The sequence below is a fragment of the Sus scrofa genome, chromosome 1 (genome assembly GCF_000003025.6).
Source record: "Sus scrofa isolate TJ Tabasco breed Duroc chromosome 1, Sscrofa11.1, whole genome shotgun sequence".
NCBI classification, from domain to species: Eukaryota; Metazoa; Chordata; class Mammalia; order Artiodactyla; family Suidae; genus Sus; species Sus scrofa.
In genome coordinates, this window is record NC_010443.5 from 19051935 (window position 1) to 19068060 (window position 16126).

Below are 16126 nucleotides of genomic sequence, written 5' to 3' on the forward strand. Positions count from 1 at the left end.
TATTTCTGGTTTGGTAAGAGTCATAGCTGGGCTATTCTCACATGTTTGTTGTTTTCCCAAAGTTAGGATTGGGCTCAGTTCTTTGTCCATGTAGATGAGGACTGACACAGCAGGGAACAACCCATTCTTTCTGGAGCAGAAGGTAAGTTCAGATTTCAAAAACAGTAAGGATCATAATTTAGAAAGCAGTTTTTAAGAGTGTTTGTGGCCTTAAGAGACTTCCTAAAAAGACAGAGTCAATGGCATTAGAAAGCTTGTCTCAGGGGCACAATTTTTTGTTGTTCATTTTTCAAAAAATGTTATTCAAGTATAGCTGAGTTAAAATGTTGCATTAATTTCTGCTGTACAGCAAAGTGATTCAGCTAGACATACATGCTTATCCATTCTTTTTCAGATTCTTTCTCATATAGATTATTGCATATTATTAAAAGTAGGTTAAGTAATCTTTTAAAATGCTCAGCACAGTTTGTGGCACAGTGTAAACAGCAGCAACCACAACAATAACTGTCCCTCACTGCTAAGTCACGGCTATAATTGCCTACGAAAGGTTTTAGTTCTTCCATTCAAAATAGACTAGAGTTGCTTTAGCACCTAATTTTCAAAATACTTTTGTATAACTTATGAAATTGCTATGTTCCCACATAAAGCGTTCATATCTTTTGTATATCAGTGTTTTTATCTGACTGCGAAGGGATACCACTACAAGATTCTGCTTCTAATCCATGATTTCCAGCTTTTTGCTTTTATAAACATTGCTGCAATGAATATCCTTGCAACATAAGTTAAATTTACAAGTGTTCAAGGATCTGTAGGATACGTGTCTATGGGAAATTCAATGTAAAATCACATCTGTGATTTTGATTGGTATTGTCCCTTTATCCTTTATACACATTTTGTCAATTTTCACTTGCTTTAACAATGTGAGATCCTGTCTTGAAGCACTCTACAAGTTTCAGTAAATACATTTTTTAACCAACCTAATAGATGAAAAATGATATCTTGTATAGTTGTGTATTTGCATATTGGTGGATACATTTGAGCATCTTTTCATCAGTTTAATAGCCAATTGTATTTCCTCTTCACTTAACTGTTTCTGCTTATCTGTTGCTCATTTTTCTTTTTTTTTTTTTTTTTTTTTTTTTTTTTTTTTTTTTTTTTTTTTAATTTTATTTTCCCACTGTACAGCAAGGGGGTCAGGTTATCCTTACATGTATACATTACAATTACAGTTTTTCCCCCACCATTTCTTCTGTTGCAACATGAGTATCTAGACATAGTTCTCAATGCTATTCAGCGGGATCTCCTTGTAAATCTATTCTAAGTTGTGTCTGATAAGCCCAAGCTCCCGATCCCTCCCACTCCCTCCCCCTCCCATCAGGCAACCACAAGTCTCTTCTCCAAGTCCATGATTGATTTTCTTTTCTGAGGAGATGTTCATTTGTGCTGGATATTAGATTCCAGTTATAAGTGATGTCATATGGTATTTGTCTTTGTCTTTCTGGCTCATTTCACTCAGTATGAGATTCTCTAGTTCCATCCATGTTGCTGCAAATGGCATGATGTCATCCTTTTTTATGGCTGAGTAGTATTCCATCGTGTATATATACCACATCTTCCGAATCCAATCCTCTGTCGATGGACATTTGGATTGTTTCCATGTCCTGGCTATTGTGAATAGTGCTGCAATGAACATGCGGGTGCATGTGTCTCTTTTAAGTAGAGCTTTGTCCGGATAGATGCCCAAGAGTGGGATTGCAGGGTCATATGGAAGTTCTATGTATAGATTTCTAAGGTATCTCCAAACTGTTCTCCATAGTGGCTGTACCAGTTTACATTCCCACCAACAGTGCAGGAGGGTTCCCTTTTCTCCACAGCCCCTCCAGCACTTGTTATTTGTGGATTTATTAATGATGGCCATTCTGACTGGTGTGAGGTGGTATCTCATGGTAGTTTTGATTTGCATTTCTCTTATAATCAGCGATGTTGAGCATTTTTTCATGTGTTTGTTGGCCATCTGTATATCTTCCTTGGAGAAATGTCTATTCAGGTCTTTTGCCCATTTTTCCATTGATTGATTGGTTTTTTTGCTGTTGAGTTGTATAAGTTGCTTGTATATTCTAGAGATTAAGCCCTTGTCAGTTGCATCATTTGAAACTATTTTCTCCCATTCTGTAAGTTGTCTTTTTGTTTTCTTTTGGGTTTCCTTTGCTGTGCAAAAGCTTTTCAGTTTGATGAGGTCCCATGGGTTTATTTTTGCTCTAATTTCTATTGCTTTGGGAGACTGACCTGAGAAAATATTCATGATGTTGATGTCAGAGAGTGTTTTGCCTATGTTTTCTTCTAGGAGTTTGATGGTGTCCTGTCGTATATTTAAGTCTTTCAGCCATTTGGAGTTTATTTTTGTGCATGGTGTGAGGGTGTGTTCTAGTTTCATTGCTTTGCATACAGCTGTCCAGGTTTCCCAGCAATACTTGCTGAATAGACTTTCCTTTTCCCATTTGATGTTCTTGCCTCCCTTGTCAAAGATTAATTGACCATAGGTGTCAGGGTTAATTTCCAGATTCTCTATTCTGTTCCATTGGTCTGTCTGTCTGTTTTGATACCAGTACCACACTGTTTTGATGACTGTGGCTTTGTAGTATTTCTTGAAGTCTGGGAGAGTGATGCCTCCTGCTTGGTTTTTGTTTCTCAGGATTGCTTTGGCGATTCTCGGTCTTTTGTGGTTCCATATAAATGTTTGGATTGTTTGTTCTAGTTCTGTGAAAAATGTCATGGGTAATTTGATAGGGATTGCATTGAATCTGTAGATTGCTTTGGGTAGGATGGCCATTTTCACAATATTGATTTTTCCAATCCAGGAACATGGAATATCTTTCCATTTTTTTACATCTTCTTTGATTTCTTTGATTAAGGTTTTATAGTTCTCGGCATATAGGTCCTTTACCTCTTTGGTTAGGTGTATTCCGAGGTATTTGATTTTGTGAGGTACAATTTTAAAAGGTATCGTATTTTTGTATTCCTTTTCTAATGCTTCATTGCTGGTATACAGAAATGCAACTGACTTCTGAATGTTAATCTTATATCCTGCCACTTTGCTGAATTTATTAATCAGTTCAAGGAGTTTTGGGGTTGAGTCCTTAGGGTTTTCTAGGTATAGAATCATGTCATCTGCATACAGTGACAGTTTGATCTCTTCTCTTCCTATATGGATGCCTTTGATTTCTTTTGTTTGTCTAATTGCTGTGGCTAAGACTTCCAAAACGATGTTGAAGAGCAGTGGTGAGAGTGGGCATCCCTGTCTTGTTCCAGATTTGAGTGAGAAGGCTTTCAGTTTTTCCCCATTGAGGATTATATTTGCTGTGGGTTTATCATAAATGGCTTTGATTATATTCAGGAATGTTCCCTCTATACCCACTTTGGCGAGGGTCTTGATCATGAATGGATGTTGAACTTTGTCAAATGCTTTTTCTGCATCTATTGAGATGATCATATGATTTTTGACCTTTTTTTTGTTAATGTGGTGTATGATGTTGATTGATTTGCGTATGTTGAACCATCCTTGTGAACCTGGGATGAACCCAACCTGGTCATGGTGTATAATTTTTTTGATATGTTGTTGGATTCGGTTGGCTAAGATTTTGTTGAGAATTTTTGCATCTATATTCATCAATGATATTGGGCGATAGTTTTCTTTTTTGGTGGTATCTCTGCCTGGTTTTGGAATGAGGGTGATGGTGGCCTCATAGAATGTCTTTGGGAGTATTCCTTCTTCTTCAACCTTTTGAAAGAGTTTAAGGAGGATGGGCACCAATTCCTCTTTATATGTTTGATAGAATTCACCTGTGAAGCCATCTGGTCCTGGGCTTTTATTTGTAGGGAGTGATTTTATGACCTCTTCAATTTCATTTCTGGTGATTGGTCTGTTCAGTTGGTCTGTTTCTGCTTGATTCAGTTTTGGCAGGCTGTAAGATTCTAGAAAATTGTCCATTTCTTCCAGATTGTCAAACTTATTGCCATATAGTTGTTCATAGTATTCTCTTATGGTTTTTTGTATTTCTGCTGTATCCGTTGTGATTTCTCCTTTTTCATTTATAATTTTGGTGATTTGGGTTCTTTCTCTCCTCTTTTTAGTGAGTCTGGCCAGGGGTTTATCAATTTTGTTCACCTTTTCAAAGAACCAGCTCTTGGTTTTATTAATTTTCTCTATTGTTTTTTGAGTCTCTATTTTATTGATTTCTTCTTTGATCTTTACAATTTCCTTCCTTCTGCTGACTTTAGGACTTCTTTGTTCTTCTTTTTCTAATTCATTTAGGTGGAGGGTTAAGTTGTCAATTTGGGATCTTTCTTCTTTTTTGAGAAAGGCCTGTATTGCTATAAATTTCCCTCTGAGCACTGCTTTCGCAGCATCCCATAGATTTTGAGAGGTTGTGTCTTCATTATCATTTGTTTCAAGATAGTTTTTAATTTCCTTCTTGATTTCCTCATTGACCCATTGGTTTTTTAGTAGCATGTTGTTTAGTCTCCATGGAGTAGGTTTTTTCTCTTTCCTTTTCCCATGGTTGATTTCTAATTTCATGGCATTGTGGTCAGAGAAGATACTTGAGATAATTTCTATGCTCCTAAATTTATTGAGATTCGCTTTATGTCCCAATATGTGGTCGATTCTTGAGAATGTTCCATGAGCATTTGAGAAGAATGTGTATTCTGATTTTTTTGGATGTAGTGTCCTGAAGATATCAATTAAGTCTAACTTTTCTATTGTTTCCTTTAGGATCTCTGTTGCTTTATTGGTTTTCTGTCTAGAGGATCTGTCCATTGATGTGAGGGGGGTATTTAGGTCTCCTACTATGATTGTATTCTCATCAATATCTCCCTTTATGTCTGTTAATATTTGTTGTATGTATCTGGGTGCTCCTATGTTTGGGGCATATATGTTGATGATAGTAACATCCTCTCCTTGGATGGATCCCTTAATCATTAAATAGTGTCCTTCTTTGTCTTTCTTTATGTCTTTTGTTTTAAAGTCTATTTTGTCTGATATGAGCGTTGCAACTCCTGCTTTTCTGTCATGTCTATTGGCATGAAATACTTTTCCCCAGCCTTTCACTTTCAATCTATATGTATCTTTTGTCCTAAGGTGAGTTTCTTGTAGGCAGCATATTGAAGGTTTTTGCCGTTTTATCCACTCAGCCATTCTGTGTCTTTTGATTGGGGCATTCAGTCCATTGACATTTAAGGTGATAATTGATAGATGATTATTTATTGCCATTTGATCCTCGTGTTCCAGTTGATTCTATGGTTCTCCATTCTTCCTTTCTTTTTTTTTTTTTTTTTTTTTTTTTTTTGGTTGGATGGTCTCCTGTTATTATCTGCTTGAGTGTATTTTTTTTTCATTTTTTGCAAATGCAATATTTGGTTTTGGCTTGTGGTTGCCCTGTTTTTTAAGTATGCTAACCCCTTCCCATAATTGTGTGTTTTAGCCTGATGGTCCTGTAAGTTCAAACACTTCATTATTATATTAAAATTAAGAAGAGAGACATACATACAAACAAAAAGGATTATTTACCTCCTAACATCCCTTGCCCACATTTTATGGTTTTGATGACTCTTTTATTTTTTTCTTTTTAATTTTATTTTGTTTGAAGCATGTTCATGATTAAATCTGTATGCTGGCTTATTTGAATGACTGCTCTCTGATTGTATCTTCCTCTGTCCTAGTTCTTCCTCTTCTTCTTCTTCTTTTTTTTTTTTTCTTTTCTTTTTTCTTCCCTTTCCTTCCTTTCTTTTGGTTTAGAGAAGCCCTTTCAATATTTCCTTTAACCTGGGTTTTGTGTTGCTGTATTCTTTAAGTTTTTGTTTGTTGGGAAAAATTTTTATTTCCCCTTCTATTTTAAATGATATTCTTGCTGGATAAAGTATTCTAGGTTGCATATTTTTTCCTTTGAGCACTTTAAATATCTCTTGCCATTCCCTCCTGGCCTGTAGTGTTTCTGTAGAGAAATCAGCTGATATTCTTATGGGGGTTCCCTTGTAGGTAACATTCTGTTTTTCTCTTGCTGCCTTTAGGATCCTCTCTTTATCACTAACTTTTGCCATTTTTATTATGATGTGTCTTGGTGTGGGTCTGTTTGGGTTCAGTTTGTTTGGGGCCCTCTGTGCTTCTTGTATCTTGAATCCAGTATCCTTTAGATTTGGGAAGTTTCCAGCGATAATTTCTTCAAATATATTTTCCATTCCCTTATCTTTTTCTACTCCTTCTGGAATTCCTATTATGCGTAGATTGGCTCGTTTTATATTATCCCATAGGTCTCTTATATTGCTTTCCAGTTTTTTGATTCGGTTTTCTGTCTGTTGACCAGATTGAGTGATTTCCATTATTCTATCTTCCATATCACTGATTCGTTCTTCTGCATTATTCATTCTGGTTTTTACTGCCCCTAGTTCAGTTTGCATCTCTGCAAATGAATGTTCTAGTTTTTCTTGGCTCCTCCTTATATTTTCTAGCTCCTTTCTGAGGGTATCTGCATTGCTGTTCATATCTTCTCTTAATTCCTTCAGTATTTTCACTATTTCTCTTTTGAACTCCAGGTCTGTCAGACTGCAGAGATCAGTTTCATTGTTGACTGTTTTAGGTGAGTTCTCCTGTTGGTTTGACTGGGGGTGGTTTCTCAGCTTCTTCATCTTGCTTGTTGTCTTCTTTCTCCTGAGGGAGTTGTACTCTCCGTTATCGGGTAGTGTTTGCCTTGTCACTGCCGTGGAATATTTCCTGAGGGCTGTCGTTGTTGGTCAATCTTTTTTTTGAGGCAGTGTGGCTTTTCTGGAGTGTTGATGGGACTAACAGTGTTTCTTTGAAGCAAAGGAGGACTTCCTGAGGGCAGACAGGACTGGGAGGTCCACCCCACGATGGTAGCAGATTTCACTTGGTTCTCAGCACCCCCTGGGGTCTTGGGCGGGTAGCAGGGCCCTTGGAGACTCAAGAGGTTCCTCCCCAGGGCAGCCCGATTCAGAAAGACCGTCTGAGATCTTTTCCCGATTCCGCCAGGCTTGTTGCAGCTTTTCTGGGCTGCAGGGGGTCCTGCCTGGAGCTGGCAGTCCTATGCAGCTGGTCCACTAGGTCTCAGCACCCCTTGGGGTCTTGGGCGAGTAGCAGGGCCTTTGGAGACTCAAGAGGCTCCTCCCCAGAACAGCCCGACTCAGAAAGACCGTCTGAGATCTTTTCCCAATTCGGCCAGGCTTGTTGCAGCTTTTCTGGGCTGCAGGGGGTCCTGCCTGGAGCTGGCAGTCCTATGCAGCTGGTCCACTAGGTCTCAGCACCCCTTGGGGTCTTGGGCGGGTAGCAGGGCCCTTGGAGACTCAAGAGGCTCCTCCCCAGGGCAGCCCGATTCAGAAAGACCGTTTGAGATCTTTTCCCGATTCGGCCAGGCTTGTTGCAGCTTTTCTGGGCTGCAGGGGGTCCTGCCTGGAGCTGGCAGTCCTATGCAGCTGGTCCACTAGGTCTCAGCACCCCCTGGGGTCTTGGGCGGGTAGCAGGGCCCTTGGAGGCTCAAGAGGCTCCTCCCCAGGACAGCCCGACTCAGAAAGACCGTCTGAGATCTTTTCCCGATTCCGCCAGGCTTGTTGCAGCTTTTCTGGGCTGCAGGGGGTCCTGCCTGGAGCTGGCAGTCCTATGCAGCTGGTCCACTAGGTCTCAGCACCCCTTGGGGTCTTGGGTGGGTAGCAGGGCCCTTGGAGACTCAAGAGGCTCCTCCCCAGGGCAGCCCGATTCAGAAAGACCGTTTGAGATCTTTTCCCGATTCGGCCAGGCTTGTTGCAGCTTTTCTGGGCTGCAGGGGGTCCTGCCTGGAGCTGGCAGTCCTATGCAGCTGGTCCACTAGGTCTCAGCACCCCCTGGGGTCTTGGGCGGGTAGCAGGGCCCTTGGAGGCTCAAGAGGCTCCTCCCCAGGACAGCCCGACTCAGAAAGACCGTCTGAGATCTTTTCCCGATTCCGCCAGGCTTGTTGCAGCTTTTCTGGGCTGCAGGGGGTCCTGCCTGGAGCTGGCAGTCCTATGCAGCTGGTCCACTAGGTCTCAGCACCCCTTGGGGTCTTGGGCGGGTAGCAGGGCCCTTGGAGACTCAAGAGGCTCCTCCCCAGGACAGCCCGACTCAGAAAGACCGTCTGAGATCTTTTCCCAATTCGGCCAGGCTTGTTGCAGCTTTTCTGGGCTGCAGGGGGTCCTGCCTGGAGCTGGCAGTCCTATGCAGCTGGTCCCCTAGGTCTTAGCACCCCCTGGGGTCTTGGGCGTGTAGCAAGGCCCTTGGAGACTCAAGAGGCTCCTCCCCGGGGGAGCCCGTCTCAGAAAAACCGTCGGAGAATTAGGTCGATCTATTCACGGCCTGGCTAGGCTTGTTCTAGCTTTTCTGGGCTGCAGGCCTTTTCTAGGGGGCTGGTGGTGTTTGGTGCTGCTCTGTGGAAGTGTAGCCCCTCCAAAGGGCAAGCAGGCCTGTGCAGGGAGAGCCCCTGCGGTGGTAGGCTTCAGGCAATTGTTGAGGCCAGCCCTCCTGGATGGCAGGCAGCCCCAGGTTCGGCGAGAGCGTAGGGGGTGGCGGGGGTGGGGGGAGGGAATGCACTGGGAAGCACAGCTTTCTGCTAGCTAGCGGGCCTGTAAGCTTGCTGTGGCGTGGGGGGTATTCTATGGGGACCCACCCCTTCTTCTCTCCCCTCCCCAGCACGGGCGCAGACCAGGCTCTTCTCCCAGGTTCCCTCTGAGGCGGCTTTCCACTTCCCCGCCCCTAGAGTATTGCTCCCTTCCTCTGCGACAGCTTTGTTTTCTAGTCTCTCAGGCAGTCTCTGCCCCGTCAAATGGTTTAGAGACCTCCCAAGCAGTTTCCGCTCTTCCCCGCCCCCCTAGCCCGGGGACTAATCTCTGGAGCCGAGGTCTCGGTGCCCAGCCCCCACCCAGGCGGCGCCCCCCGGCCCTTTCTTGGGGACTAACCTTCGGAGGCGAGGTCTCGGTGCCAAGCCCCAACCCAGGCGTCCCCCGGCCCCCTCTCGGGGACCAACCTTCAGAGCTGAGGTCTCGGTGCCCAGCCCCCACCCAGGCGTCCCCCGGCCCTTTCCCGGGGACTAACCTCTGGAGCCGAGGATTCGGTGCCCAGCCCCCACCCAGGCGTCTCAATTTTTGGTGACTGTGCCCGTAGTTCAGATGGTCCGTTGGGTTCTTGATCGTTTTTCCGTACTCCGACTTACTGCTACACTCTTCTCTGCATCTGGAGATTCCTCCGGTTCGTTTGATCTTTCCCCCGGTAGGAGACTTTCCAGGGTGCGGGATCCCTTTCTCCTCCGCAGTTCCCTTTCGGGAGCGCCCGTCCCGCTCGGATTCACCTTCTCTCACTCTCCTCTTTTCTCCCGTTCTGCCCAATAATGTCACGAACTTCTTGCCGTTATTGGAGTTTAGGTTCCTCTGCCAGCGATTGGTTGTTGTTCTGTGCGAGTCATTTCTTCTGTAGATGTGCTTTTTTTGTTGTGTTTGTGGGAGAGGGCGAGCGTGTCCCCCTACTCCTCCGCCATCTTGTCCTCCTCCTCATTTTTCTGATCTTTTTGACTTGTAGGAGTTCTTTGAAAATCAAGGACAATAGCGGTTTAACTGTTTTTCAGGATTATCTTTTGAGTTTATGGTGAGTTTTGGCAGTGTATTTAATTTTCGTGGTTGAATGTATCAGATTTTATTGTTTTGGTGTCACACTTAGAAAGGCTTTCCCAAATTTCAAGATTTCAAAAACTCATGTTTTATCTTAGTAATTTGTTCATTTAAATTATTCATCTGAAATTAACTTGGATAAAAAAAATTAGAGATAGGGAGCCAGCATTTTCTCCTAGGTGACTACTCAGTTATCTCAACACATTTTATTAAATAATCAAATTTTCCTTGCTGATATGAAATAACAGTCCTTCATATACTACATTTGCAAATACTTTTATACTCAGTTTTGAACTTTCTAACCCTGTGATCTATTTGGCTATTCTCATGCTAGCATCAACTTTGTTTGTTTGTTTGTTTGTATTTTTATATTTAGAGGGATACAGAATGTTCATTTCAACAGAATGTTGAATAACTCACCTTATCATCATCACAGAAGGAAATTTCGGTATATAGACTGAAATATAAATTGCATCAAAAATGTAATGGTCACAATTTTATTGTTAAAAACATTTTAGTAGTCGAATTCTAGAAATTTAATATTAGAGTGTAGAGAAATAGTTTGTCAGTACCACCAGCAGCTAGAGTGTTCCTGTCTACTATATGATGTGTGGTTTTAAATTGATGTTCACTTCAACTGAACAAACTGAGGGTTTTTTGGCCAGTTCTTCTAATATAGATTACCCATGATGGTGATCTTGCTCTTTTTCCTTTCAGATAATAACAAAAATAAGCATTTATTCCCCTACAGTTACTGAATGTGAAGACTCGACTTGTGATGATGCTATTTCACTGATACTATATCATGAAATAAGATGAATATTTTCAGAAGTAGATGCCAAGTGTTGCCCTTAATTGCAATGCTTATTCCTAAAAAAAAAAAAAAAAAATTTTCATGCATCCCCATTTTACATTATTACTGGAGAAAAATTTGTGCTTAGACTATGGATCTTGAAATGGAACAATGGAACAATGAACAGGATAATGAAATTGTCTTTTAATTTTTATCTGCATCTCAGGTACACTAGTACCTCATCAATGTTAATATTGTCCTAGAGTTGAATGATAAAATGATGTTTAGCAAAAATCATGTTAGAAATATGTATACTGTCAGGCATATGAGCTCAGTTGTTTCATCAGCAGGTCCTAGGAAACTAAATACATCCTTGGCAAGCAACCATTGACTATGAACAGAACTTATGCTGCTTAATAATTAATGCTTTTTTTTAGTTTTTATTTAGAGTCCTTTTTACCTGTACTAGCTTCCATTCTATCTGTTTAAACATCTCACATAAGATCAGAACAGGCAGTTTTAATATCTTGTTTGTCGTATGATTTGTCTTTGACTAAAATCAAATGATCAAAATGGCTCACAATTGTTATGCTTCTCAACAGCCAATATTACTTTACCCAATACTACAATTCCTCTTTGATCACAAAAATGAAGTGTTACTAAAATGCTAACTCTCTCATAGGCTCCAACATACTTGTTTTGTTATCAATGACAATTTCACATTACTAGGGCTTTTTTTTTCTTTTTCTTTTTCTTGTTTTTTTTTTTTTTTTTGCTGTTTACTGTTCTCTAAACATACTTTCAGTCACTTCCATTGCGTTGATTCTGTATAAGACTTAGATTCCTCTCCGTAAGGAAAACAGAAGCATTGCTGAATTTGTTATTAGTGTACCATGCTGTCAAACAATATTCCTACATGTCCAAATTCCTGCAATATAAGATTCACAAGTACACTTCATATTATTAACACTAAAAAAATTATTTACACACCAGAATATAATTCAGGGAAAAGAAGTTTTTTTAGTAATGTCTTCTAAAAGGAATTTTTACTATAATTTATGACATGGGAAAATCTATGAAATTTACAACTACTGAAAATGGAAGTCCATAGCAATCTTTTTCTAAGTTCTTAGTTTCTAAAAACTCAAAACTAGAAAAATATCTCATTACAACATTCCAGCCAAGTTTTGGTTTTGAAGGTTGACTAATGGAAAAAAGATGTTTTGAATACTCGGTTTTTCTCTGACTTATTTTTTCTGCTTGTTAGTTAGATTCTTTATTACATCTGGCTTCAAGATTATTTATCACAGATGTCACTGTACATGATTTTGGAGGTTTTGTCATCTCAATTCCACATGTAGCAAAATTAACATTCTCTTTTTATCTTAAGCTTTGAAGATTTCTCAAAACAAACTTTTTCTTGAAGGACTCTTGTTCTAAATGGAATCAAACAACAAAAACTTAAATGCAGCTCTTAAAGAATAATTGGTAAATGTCATGAAACGAACCCATTGATTTAAAAACTATACAATGATCAAAAGTGTGCAACTGAGAAAACTTTCTGCTGCTAATAGCAATGTTCTTGGGTTCAAAAAGAGAGACTGTAAGAAAATAATGGTTTTATTCAATACCAAGTTTATGTAGCTTTAGGAAAGGATATAGGACAGGCAATTGCACAGAATGCTTACAAAGGCGTGGCTGTGGTCCTGCAACTCCCAGGAAGTTTTCCACATCCCAGTCACTCAGCACTTAGAGGATCCTAGAAGAGGCTGAGTGTGTGCCGTCTTGTCTCAGAAAGCCTTCAGTCTTGATTCCCACCTAGTCATTGCTGTCCCCTCTGGAGTTGCTTCATCAATACTGGTTTTTTTTGGGGGGTTTTTTTTCTTTTTGGTCTTTTCGTCTTTTCTAGGGCCGCACTCGCAGCATATGGAGGTTCCCAAGCTAGGGGTCAAATCAGAGCTGTAGCTGCCGGCCTACGCCAGAGCCACAGCAATGCAGGATCCGAGCCACGTCGCGTCAGCGACCTACACCACAGCTCACCACAATGCCGGATCCTTAACCCACTGAGCAAGGCCAGGGATCGAACCCACAACCTCATGGTTCCTAGTCAAATTCGTTAACCACTGCACCAAGATGGGAACTCCAACACTGGTTACCCTTTATAAAAAAATATTGACTAGGAAGCCCAGTAGCTCCATCTTCTAATGGTCCTCAGTCAAAGTCTGATCTATTTTGGCTCCAGGGTAGGCACACTCTTAAGAGTTCCTTGAGTTAGTATTTCAAGGAGGATTTGACCAAGGGTAAAGTCATCAGGAGTCATCAAGGCTGGAAAAAAGGCTACCAGACCAGCATTAACCCTTTCCTTCTAAAAATGTAATCAGTTGTATTAAATTTTTATAAGCATATTAATAAGTATGCTTCCTCATATTATATTTTTTATAAATATATTACTTTAAAAAGGGCACACAGTGCTTTAGCTAAGTATGATCTTTTAGTATTGGTATTAACTGTCAATCTATTTCTATATTTAAAGGACATTTGTTAATAACTGTTTTGTACATAAAATTGTTTTCACAACCATTAGGTATGAGGTGTTTAAACAAGATGAAATAAAATATAGTACATGCCATAAACCTGAACGAAAACTACCAAAAAAAAAAAAATCCTTTATTATCAAGTAAACTGTGTTTTGCTAAAAATAATGGTTGCTTGCAGAGAATGTAATTAGTTTGCTGGAGCATGCTGAAGAAGTAACTAAACTAATTACTTACTGTGAGAGTGCATACCTCCCTTACATGATATTTGCTATAACTATCATTTAATCTGTCAATTCCAGGAAAAATATTTTTAAATTTTACCAAAGAGCAGCTATATAACCAACCATATTTCTAAGATTTATTTATTTTTTAAAATTAGTTAAGCAACAAGATACGTCTCACCCTTCAAAGCTAACTTTCTTTAAAATGGAGAGTTTTCTTTCTTCTATACTTCAGAAGAGTTTAAATAGCATTGGAAAGATGAATTCCTTAAGCATTGCATTGAGTTACCGTGGTATATTCTAGACCTGGTGTATTTTTTTTGTGATGGTAGTTACCAGGAGGGCTGAGATAGGTAAAAGTTAGGTTTTTAAGCACTTATTCCTCAAATATAAAAACTGGAGTTTTTTTTTTTTTTTTTCACTGAAGAAGTTTAAGAAATTTTTTTCCTTTGAATTCATCTGCATAGTGCTAAGCAAAATTTTCAATTAGGATATTTTACTTTCTCATGTAAATGCCATTATTTTCTTTATACCATAATTTTCAGGTTTATCTATTTTATCCTCCCCCTTCAAACATTTTTACAAAAAATTTATGTTTTCTAGTAACACACTTCTGCGATTAACATTAATTTCTTCCTTTACTGATATTCTAAATTTTTGCAATGAAAGTTTATTCCATTCACTTTTATTTAATCATTTAGAAGTATGCATTTTGATTTCGGCATTGTAAACTGCAGTTCAGCAGTTTCTGTATATGGTGTCTTTATCACTGTTACTTTCCAGACATTCTGTAGTTTTAGGTTTGATTTTCCCCTTGGTCTGAGATATACGTCCAGGTTAGTTTTTATTTAGTTGGTCTGGCTGTGTGCCATCTGCTGTTTTCTGATCTTATTGCTTTGTGATGAAAGCTGTGAACTCTGTTTCTTTAGGAATCTGACTTTTCTTTATGGCTAGTCCATGGTAACTTTGTGATCGATTTTTCCGTAATTGCTGGAAAATAAGATATATCTTTTTGTGGGAGTAGGGAGTATGTTTGTCTGTGGAGGATCTATCTTATATTATTTCACGATTGAGGAAAGTGCAACTGAAGTCTTGTACTACATTTTTTTTCCCTAATACTTCCTAGAATTTGTTTTTTGAATGTTGGTAACAAATGACATCTATCAGTTAGATTATGGATCCTTCTCTTTGTAATAAAATGTTTGCCTGTGTCTAATCATTTGGTGGGTTTTTCCCTTCACTCACCTTGCTTGATATTTGTGCCTTTTTTGTTTGTTGGTTGATTTGCATTGCCCTGGTGTGTCTTTAGCATCCTATTATTTCCAAACATGAATCACTTTATTTGAGCATATTCAGAGTATACTAATGGTTAGAGCTCTACTGTCCATTTTCCCTTTGTTTTCTCTGATTTTTAAAAAATTCTGTTTCCATTTCTTTTTGCCATCTTGAATTCTGTATCCCTTACCATGTTTTCAGCAATCTGTCATTTCTACTGTTTCTAACTTGACCTTCATTTTTCTGACTTTTTTTTCCCGCTTTCACTTCTTTCTCTAATAAAATTTAAGCAGAACTTGTGTTGGGGTGTATATTCGTTTCCTAGGGCTAATGAGGTGAGCCCAAATGATGAAGCAATGAAGTGTCCCAAGTTGGGTGGCTTAAAACAACAGAAATTTATTGTCTATAGTTCTGGGGACTGAAATGCAAAATCAAAGGTTGAGCAGTGCCACGCTCCCTCCAAAACCTGTAGAAGAATCCTTCCCCAACTCTTTCTAGCTTCTGGTGGTGTGCTGGCAGTGCTTGGGGCTCTCCAGTCCTCTGTTCTCACGTGGCCATCTTCTTGCGAGAACAGCAGTCCTGCTGCGTTGGAGGCCCACCCTGTTCTAGCACCTCCCAAACTAATTCCAGCTGTAACCATCCTGTTTCCAAACAAGGTCACGACCACACACTGAGGTGCTGGGAACTAGGACTTGAACCTACCCTTCCTTCCATGAATTAAGGCGTGGACATAATTCAATACTTAACAGGGTGCATCTGCCCTAAGTTACTGATTCTGATTGAGCTCTTTAAAAAAAAAAAAAAATCTTAGAAATATGGTTGGTTATATAGCTGCTCCTTGATAAAAATTTTCTACTTAAGTGTTTATCACTATTGGTTCCTGTTTCTACATATTTTTTCTTATATATTTGTATAAATTCTGATCTGGTTATAAAGTTGTGACATGGTTAATAATGTGATTCTTCTTAAAAATGCCAAGTTATTATACATCAAGACGCCTTTTAAGAAGAAAATGATCATGGTTATTAAATAGGACAATGATATTAAATTCAGCATATACTACTTCATTCTTACTTCAAACTTATTTTTTAAAGCATTAACATTAATTTCCCCAAACTTAGGGAATATACTAATGCTGCTCTAGAAATAATGAACTCCAACACCTTAAAGTGAATTCTAAAATGAATGTCGGAGTTAACCAGCCATGACATATTGGATATTTTGTTCAAAACATGGGGCCTGGGAACAGAATGAAAAATTACTTCAGAAACTAGTGGGATTTGGCTAAATTTCTTCTGTAATATAAGCAGATGGAGTGGGTGGAGAAGCTCGTAGGAAATTCCATTTGACAGACCTGTTTCATTTTCTTTTTCAAGTTCACCATTAACTTTGGTTTGAAAAGAACAACGAGCCTTCAAAAATGTACTTACAAATACATCATTTACTAAAGGCTAAAAGACACTAACTCTTTCATAATGTGCAGTTTCAAAAATATCACTACTAGAAGTGGCCATTTGGAAGCTTATCCAACTCATTAAGAAGAAATAAGTATCAGCTTTCCTTCTTTACTTTTATGTTGATTTAATATGTTCTATACATTGACTTAATATATTACATGGGGA